The sequence below is a fragment of the Fukomys damarensis genome, unplaced genomic scaffold (genome assembly GCF_012274545.1).
Source record: "Fukomys damarensis isolate Sample0158 unplaced genomic scaffold, DMR_v1.0_HiC HiC_scaffold_20, whole genome shotgun sequence".
NCBI classification, from domain to species: domain Eukaryota; kingdom Metazoa; phylum Chordata; class Mammalia; order Rodentia; family Bathyergidae; genus Fukomys; species Fukomys damarensis.
Window position 1 is genome coordinate 858,379 of NW_022900932.1, and position 9,301 is coordinate 867,679.

At 51.5% G+C, this 9,301-nt stretch overlaps 1 long non-coding RNA gene across 1 annotated transcript in view; it reads left to right on the forward strand.

Moving 5' to 3' along the window:
- LOC104875740 overlaps positions 1-8,321 on the forward strand; it is a 12,523-nt gene extending 4,202 nt beyond the window's left edge. Inside the window, exon 3 of the long non-coding RNA XR_784163.1 lies at positions 8,190-8,321. This is a non-coding gene — a long non-coding RNA (uncharacterized LOC104875740). The remainder of the gene's footprint in view (positions 1-8,189) is intronic.
- Positions 8,322-9,301: the final 980 nt, after the last annotated feature.

Below are 9,301 nucleotides of genomic sequence, written 5' to 3' on the forward strand. Positions count from 1 at the left end.
AGTGGGTCCCGCGGTCACCGTCTTTCTCCGCCCCGCGCCCCGATCCCGCTCCGCGCTGCACTCTCTCGCCGCAGCTCCCGGTTTCTCGCTTTTCCGTGGTCTTCGTCCTTGCCACGCCCCGCGGCCCCCGCGTCGCCCCGGCTGCTCCTCTGAACTACACTCAGGGCCCCGAGGGCTGCCGCTCAGGCCCAGCCCACAACGGGGAGCGCCGGTCTCAGTTCAGCTCCCTGGGCATCGGCGCCCGCGTTAGGCGCCCTTCTGCTGTCAGCCTGGGCGGCGACCGCAGGTTACGGCCTTTCGTGCTGCGGGGACCCTGCTGTCCGAGCCCTGGGCAGTGCGGTCCGAGGTCCAGGGAGGGAGACCCAGCCCGTGCCCATCCCGCCCTCACCCGCAGGGTCCTGGGCTGACCCGAGCGGCCTTGAGCATCTGCGGGCGCCGTACCTCCTCTCCCCAGCGCCCCATCTCCTTCTCACCTGTGTGGGACCTGTTCTCGGAGCCCACTTTTTCCTGGTACACCCCGTCCTGCGGAGGGCGCCCTGCTCCAGCCTACAGTTGTCAGGCCCTGGCCCTGGGGACGCTGACCCGCTTCTGCTGTATTCCAGCTTAGAGCAACCCTGTGGTCTCAGGAACGCAGAGGTGGGGCTTCCGAGGTGAGCAGAGGCCGGCACGGAGCCCAATGTGCTGCCACGCCTGGAGGGAGATCTGGGTCTCTTCCTCCTCTCTGCTTCCTGCCTGGCCTGCGCTGAGCAGTTTCGTGTCCTCCGTGCCTTCCTGGGCACCTTCCTCGTGCCTGAGAGCCTCAAATAAACAGCCCAAACAAGTCCTACCTCCTTTCCTCGATTTTATCCCGGCCAGGGAAGGCCAAGTCCTGCACACTGCTGCTGACCCGCCCAGCGCCCTCCCCAGTTCCATGGGTCACGAGCCCCTCCTGTGGGACCCTTGCCATCACTACCGCACCGCTCAGCCGCGTCCACTCAGAGCTCGCCGTGTCACTGTGTCCCATGTTCTCCTGGGGTCTCCCGCACCCCGTGATCACCCCACATGCCTCCCCTTGCCCTTGGCACTGATCTCCTGACCCACATGCCTCCCCACGCACGCCGGAGAACCCTCCGGGTCCAAAAGCGCCTTGCCATTAGTCCCCCTCTTGATTCCCGCACCACATATCCAAAATCTTTTGCCACTTAGTCCTGGGGTTCTCCCACAGTGGTCCTCTTCCAGCAGCAACTCCTGCCTTTGTGGCGCCACCAGCACTGCTATTCCCAAATACCTGACGAAGTCCTTTCTGAGAGGGTCGCGCCTCTCTCGGTGTCAGCCTGGGCCCCGCTGTGGGCTGGAGCAGAAAGCGCCCGAGGTCTGGCCCAGAAGTGGAGCTGCCGGTTCTCAGCTCTCTACTCAGGGCACTGCAGCGCAGCGGTCGGCTTCCGGAGGGGGCTGCTTTTGTCCTTTTTTAATCCCGTGCCCAGGATTGGGACGCTCAGGGCAGGCGGCGAGCAGAACTGTCAGTTTTGGTCCTCTCTCTGTGTGGGCCCTGGTGTTGGCGCCTCGGGGTGCCCAAGCTGAATCACCACTGCGGGTTGGGCTAAGTGTTCACCTGGGATCTACAGGGGTCCCCCACCCCCCCTTCCTCCTCCTCCTCCTTGTCCTCCTCCTCCCTTTCTTTCCCTCCTTCCCCCGGGCTGCTCCTCGACCCCACCTCCCATCAACTGGGGAAACAGCCCAGGAATCTGATCCTGCAGCCACACTCAGCTGCTCCGCTCCTAGGCAGCTGCTCTGCCTCTGGCCTTTGATTTATTTCTTCCACCTCAGTGCCCTGTGGATTGGCCTTGGGTGAGCTGGAGGTCTGGAGTTGCATCCTGATTCTGTGTTTTTTCATTTTCTCTTTTTAAAATTGCTTTCTGTGTTGATATCTGCAAACTATTTTGGTAGGAAGCTTTACTACTAATTTTGAGGGCTCTTTGGGAATTGATTACTTAGGCTGGGAATGGTGGTACACACCTGTAATCCCAGCATTCAGGAGGCTAAAGCAAGAGGATCACCACAAGTTTGAGGCCAGCCTGGGCTATATACTTAGTTCAAGGCCAGCCTCAATTGCATTGCAAGACCCAGTTTCTTTTTCCTCTTTTTCTTTCTTTTTTTTGAGATTGTCTCACTATGTAGTTGAGACTGACCTGAAACTCACAATGTAGCCCAAGCTGGTCCCAACTCACAGTGATCCTCCTGCCTCAGCCTCCCAAGTGCTGGGATTATGGGCGTGCGCCACCAGGCCCAGCCAAGACCCAGTTTCAAAACAACTACTTTTCAGAGATGTCTTCTAGGCACACCTGGCTTTTGGCTTTTGAGTCTGTTCCAAGATCCTTCCTCTTCAATTTTGTTTGTTTGTTTTTTTGGCATCAGGGGTCTAATGCAACTCCTTTCCCTTTTGAGGCAGGTAGCGGCACCACTGAGCTAAAACCCCGGCCCTGTTTTTGTTGTTTGAGAAAAGGTCTTGCTATGTACTCCAGGCTGACATTGAACTCACAAAGATCCTCCTGCCTCAGCCTCCTGAATGCTGAGATTTCAGGTGTGTGCCATCACACCTGACTTCTGCCTGTACAGTTTATTAGAGATGAGAGGTTGCTGCTTGTTTGGCCTGGCAACCAGTTCTTTGGTACTGGACTATGTTATTTTTTTGATGCTGTAGTGGTCTTGGTAATTTGTCACCTTTAACTCAAGATACAAGAATTTATAGTTATATAACAAAATCTCAGACAAGCCAGAAAATTATATAAATATCTAGTCAGTAGAGTGATTTTACCCTTAATGGAGTAAATTTAAAAGGGATAAGAGAAAAAAAACAGTCAATAAAAGAAGAGAAAGATATTAGAGGGAAGGCTGAAGGGCAAAGCAAAATTACCCAGGCTTCAGCAAACAGGAAAAAAGAAGGGAGAGAAAAACAAAAACAAGATGAAAACAAAACAAGAAGCCCAAAACTGTTCACATGCAAGAAAAAACAAACAAGAAAAAAAGCAGAAAAAACAGATTTCTCTGTGATTTCAGGCCCGCGGTTATCTTCTTGTGCCCACAGTTTTCTGAGATGTCTAATTTGGCGCTGTCTCTGTTGTCTCTGGTAGTCACAGGAGACAGACAGAGCCCAGATCCATGCTGGATGATCCCAGCAGGCCCGCAGTAGGCTGAGGATGAAGTGAGCATCCTGGTGCTCTTATCTCCACAGAAGTTCAGGCTGGTTCTGGGCTCTGGTTGTGGGCTTAGGGCCTGAGTTGTTCAGCCCACAACACTCTGGGTGCCCCTTACTGGCCTGACCATGGCTCTGTGACCATGGACGTCTCCACAGTTGTCCCTCACCCAGTCACTGTGGGATTTCAACACTGGCAGCCCTGAGATGAAGCCACCTTACCTCTGCTCTGATCCCAGGTTCACTTGGCCACTCCCCTAAGTGGCACTGACCAAGGCCCCTCTCCAGGGGTCACACAGTCACGTGGACTTGAGGCACCCACCTCCTCCTCTCTCACAATGTGATCCAAGGGCTGGGCAGAAAGTGCAGTTCGCCCGTCCTTTTGCTGCATCGTGTTCTGTCTCTTCACGTTCACCGTGGGTTCCAATTCTCCCATCACACCCTTCCTGGGTCCATGGGATCCACTTCCCTCCTTTTTTCCTCCCCAAGTTGTTATTTTCCAGTGCCTGCATTCCAATCCGGGAGAGGTAGAGTTGTTGCTATTTACTACTCTGCCACCTTCCTGGAAGTGTCTAATTTTTCTCTTGACGCAGATCCTCGCTAAGTTCTCCCTCCTGCCCCGACTTTTCCATCTGCCTTCAGCCTCCTGAGTTCCTGGACTGACAGGCATTGGCCACCACACCTGGCTGACTCTTCCACGTAGTACCCGGCCCACACTTTCAGGTCCCTCAGGAGCACATCTGCGGATAAAGGGTCAACAAGGACTTGAAAAACACGCATCTCCCATGGGAGTTCACAGCAAACGCAAACTGAAGCCGGAAGACTTGGAGAACTGAGGATTTCTCTACACGGCCGACATCTTTATATTCCCAGGTCCTGTCCATCTCGTGGCTTCTTGAATTTCTCCAGGGATGTGGTTGTCCTCGTCAATGGTCTGGTCTGCACTTCTGGGTCCATTTCCAGGTTCTGGGGTCCCCAGCGCCCCCCGACAGCAGTCCAGGCGTGTGCTGGCCACACTGTGACTGAGTCACCGGAGTCTCCTTGATCGGCTCCCGTGGACCCCTTAATAGTCTGCGCGGATTCTTTCTGTACAGAAATGGAAACGAATTCCTGCCTCTGTTGTTGATGTGGGTGCTGCCTCCTCCCCCTCTTTCAGCCTCTCCTACCCCACTTGCTTTTCTACTCTGTGGACCTAAAGATGGAAGGACACCGTGGGTAACATCTGGTTCCTAGTTTAGAGCAAGTCCAAATTAAGCAGCAAGAGAGTTGGTTTTAGCGAGATGCTCCCGTAGGACATCGGGCCTCCCGTCTTCCCAAAGCCACAGCACTTAGCAGCTGCCCAGAATCAGAAGTCCTTGCCAGAGCTCTGGGATCCAGGCAAAAGGTTGTGAGACTGCTGGGGCCCAAAACCTGCAAAGGGCATTTACCTGTCAGGCCTGTGCCTGTGTCACCGTCCGTGGTGCTAGCTGCAGACCCAGAAAGATCCCGGTCCCCTCTGGCTGGGAGAACCACACTGGGCCTTGGTTCTGCCAGCAACACCAATCTGCATGAGATTGTATCAAACTGGAAACGTCCTGCTTGGGGTGATACAGACAACAGAGTGAGAGGCCGAACATAGAATCGGAGGAAATACAACTAAACCATTCACTTCACACAGGGTTAATGTCCAGTGCATAGGCAAAGGTAGAAATATGAACAGCAGCAACTTCAGTAACTAATCCTGATAAAATGCCCAAAGGGTCCAAATAGACATTGCTTAGCATAGAAATAAAAATGGCCAGGAATGCTATGAAATAATGTTCAACATTGCCAGTGAACAGGAAAAAAATGTGAAGGAGAAGCCCACAGCATCTCACTCCTCTCGAGTCTGAATGTCCATTACCAAAGAGACAAAACGCATCGAACCTGACAGTGCTGCAGAGAAAAGGGAACTCATGTCCTGCTGGGAGGAAGGAAGTTAGTACAGCCCACCACGAAGACTCAGGAGGACACTGAAAACTCCCAACAGGTCCATTCCAACTACAGAATGAATCTCGCCGTAGACTCCAGGCTCCTGTACACCAAGCCAGGCCCTGCAGGTGCTGCCCGATATTAAACGGAAAGGAGCTGCAGGTACTGAGCAGCACGAGGTGTGCTCAGGGCAAGCCCGTGGGAACAGGAAACACGGCACAAGCAGAGAAGTAGTGCTGGGTGACAGGAGAGCAGATCCATGGCACACAGATAAATTAGGCTTTGGGGATCTAGAGGACGGGCACCCCAGCCCAGGGGCCTCCCGCTGGTTTTAGGTAAGACTGACAGGCATGACTGACAGGGTGTGCGGCACACAGGCCTGTCCCAGAATTCATTGTGATGTTTTTGCTTCTTTGTGTTTCAGTTTTACTGCTAATTTTGAGGCCTCTTTGGGAATGGACTATTTAGGCTGGGCATGGTGGGACACACCTGTAGTCCCAACCATTCAGGAGGCTATAGCAAGAGGATCACCATGAGTTCAAGGCCAGCCTGTGCTATATAGTGATCTGGTGGTTTCCCTGAATTACACTGCAAGACCCAGTTATTTTTTTTCCTTTTTGAGACAGGGTCTCACTATGTAGTTGAGACTGAGCTGGAACTCACTATGTAGCCCAGGCGGGTCTCAAACTCACAGTGATCCTCCTGCCTCAGCCTCCCAAGTGCTGGGATTACAGGTGTGTGCCACCACAAGGGGCTGATCCCTTATTTTTAAGAGATCTCTCTTCTCATGGTCGCTGACTAATTTATCTTCTGTATCCAAAATCCTATCTTCACATTTGTTCATCCTGCTGCTAATGCTTTCAGTAGTCTTTAATCTTCTGCATATCTGTTTGAATCTGTTTTATGGATTCCATTTCTTTCCAAAATTGGGCATTCATTGTTTCCATTTCTTTCCTATGCTGGGCGTTCGTGGCTTCTGTCACGTTCCAGAGGTCATCTATTTTTTTTGTCAGTTTCCGTTCTTGAGTTTCTAATCAGTGTCTTTCATTGTGTTCACCATCTCTGTAGTTATCTGGGAAATTATTTCTGTTTTGAATTTTTCTAGAGCCTGATCGATCTGTTTTGTTACTTCCTGTGTTATGAGTTCAGGGTGATCTGGTGGTTCATTATCAGACTTTCCCACCTCGTTTCTCTGGGAATTTGCCATTGGTGAACAGGAAGTCTGTATCTGTGCCTTGCTTAAGTGTTTTCTCATTTTTATTTTTGTTGTTGGACTGTCCTTGGTTTAATTCCTGGGTTAGTACCTTGATCTTCCTAATATATCTGCTCTTTAGGTTTTGAGTCTCTAATGACTCAGAGATACTCTCATTTTCATAATATCAGAAAGGACAACTCATTAAATCAATCACAACCCTTTGGCCCAATTGATACAATCAGCAACACAATACCATCAGGCACAGTTTAGAAATGGACTTTTTGTGGTAGTTCCTGATCTATCCCCTTTAACCATGTGAATTAAATCAAAACCAAGGACCACCCCAAAATATGTTTATAGTGAATAAACTCTTCCATATAGGAACTTTACCCTTCAGGATGGGGACGCAGAAGGAGCTGGGAGGAGAGGAATAGACAGGGGAAGAGTAGGAGAAGGTTTCAAGTGAAGCCAGAGGACACAGATGATCACGCAAGCTCTCGGAGACTGTTGAAGACAAGCGGGAAAGACAGAGCGCAAGAGCAAAGACAGGACTAGAACAACCTAACAGCAAGAGGGAAGCTATGAACTGTTCTCACTTTCCTTTGAAACTAATGACAATCCCATGAAGGAAAGAGAGAAGAAAAGAAAAAGACGAAATCTGAATTAGGGCAGGAAGAGGAACAGAAAAGGAGATGTAGCAAAACTGGGGAGCAAGAGACTGAGGGAGAACAAGGGGGAGATCAAAGGAAGAATTTGCAGGATGGGAAAAATAAAATAATAAAAAATTTAAAAATACAAGGAAAAGAAAGAAAAAAAATTTGAAGAGCGTCTTTCGGGGTCTGTCTCTGCTGTGACAGTGCCCTGCAATGTGCAGAACTAAGTCAGTCAGTTGCTCCCAGCCGATGGCAGACCCCTGAGATTCAGGCTGAATTCTGGCTGCGAGGCCCCAGTTGAGATCTCTGACCTGGTGCCGGGTTGAAGTCCGCGGGTTCCTGCTGCCCTTCCCCTGAACATAGGGGTGGTGACCCCCAACGTGCCCACCGCGGAGGTCTGCTGTGCCTTTATCACAGTTGTTCACTTCCGTTCTGTCTTCTGGAGCTCAGGAAAATGGCCTTTGTGAGCATCTGTGCCTCTGCAGTGCGGGTCCAGGTACCGGTACCGCTGGGGTGGGGTGCGGGAGGGAAAGCTGCAGATGCTCCTGCTGGGCCGCGGTTCTCACGTCTGGTCCGATGGAGGCGCGGGGCGTTGGGGTGGGGGAGCCGCGAGCTCCATTCCCAGCGGGGCGGCCCTCACCAGTCTGCCGATGGAGCACTGATTTACTTTGGAACATTCTTCCGACTACACAAAATATCGCAAAGATGTTACTGAGAGAAGAAACCACCCCTCCGTATGGAGTTGGGCAACTGTGCTCCTTGCAGATCTCCCCTGAGTAACCGTGACAGCTTCTGGAATCTGTCACCAGGGAGCACAGTGGACTCAGAAATTCCTGCCTGACTCTTTGCTCCCCAGCCCCAGCACTGCTCTGCTTTGTGCGAATCCTGCTTGCTCTGTTCCCAGGGAAACTGCCATGGAATTAAGCCTCGTAAATGTGAGAAAAGGTAGACAAAGAGGAGCACACTTCTGTCCGGGCTCTCAAGTGTGACAGGAGACACTCGCTGAGCTCCCAGCACTCAAGCGAATCTGCACGTGTTCCGTGTTCCGTGTTCCAGAGTCTTCTGTCTGAGTTTCTCAGCTAGTCCCCTGCTGCACGGTATCTGCTAATGCTTTAAAACAATGGGAATAGTAATTCAAATTCTACTCAGAGAAGCTATAAACACTTCACAGGGTTGGCATCCAAATCTCTGGGAAGCTAATTTCAATTTACTTAACCAGGAGTTGCCCAGACTGCAGAGAAACACTGGTACCAGCTCCACAAGCTTCCCTGGCTTCCTTTTTTTCTCCGTCCTCCTAAAGATATTCTGCCCTGTTATCAGCCAAGAAACATTCACAGTAAGTAAAACTCCCTCCCACCACCACCAGGAATGAAACTCAGTGCCTTGTGCTTGCAAGGCAGGCGCAGTACCTGAGCTAAGTCCCTGGCCTTCCCAGTTTCTTCCTTTTCACCTTTTGAAAATCCAGACAAGCGTGCTCTGGGGGTCCACAAGTTGCCCAATCTTCATTTATGACAAAGGCGGGGGAGCGGAGAGACAGGGATAGGACAGTGAAAGAGGAAGGGAGGGAGATCACACACAGAAATCGGAGAGAGGAGATGGAGTACGCAGGAAAAACAAAATGAAACAAAACAAACAACGCTTGGCAAGTCCCGATCTGCAGCCCAAGGAAGCGCTCACATGAATGTCTGGACTTAGTGTAAGTGATCTTTCCTTCAAAGATAAAATCTTATCAGTCACCACAAAATCCATGGAGTACAGTCATTACTGAGCAACACTTGCCCAAAACTCCATGAACTAGGGCCGGGTATTTAGCTCAGTGGCGCCACCACCTGCCTTGTAAGAGTAAGGACCCAAGTTCAATCCCCAGTACCAAAACAAATAGGAAATTAAGATTCTCAGTCAATTGCTAGAGTTTCAGGATGGAGGAGGTCAGTGCAAATTTTTCTCTCCATTCAAGCTGACCACGAATAGACATAAATCTGAGCCGGAAAGGTCAGGGGAGAACTGCACAGCCCCACTTCTCCTGCACAGATCACACCCTGCCCCCTCAGGGAATCGCTGTCACTGGCCAAGAGCAGAGCTGTTTTCACTCCACTGCTCACAGGACGGTGGGGAACCAGGGCTCAGACCGGGCTCGCACCTTCCTGCTCTCCCTCACCTCAGCATCCGGTTTCCTCTTCTCCCCAGAGACCTTCCCTCCTCTTCCTCCTCCTCCTCTTCAGCAGTCCCTGTCCTCTTCGTCCTGAATTTCTCCTGCATTAAGCAGGAGGCCACTCCTCCCTCTCCCATTTCTGAGCCTGCTTCGTCTTCCTTCTCACCCTCCTCCTCCTC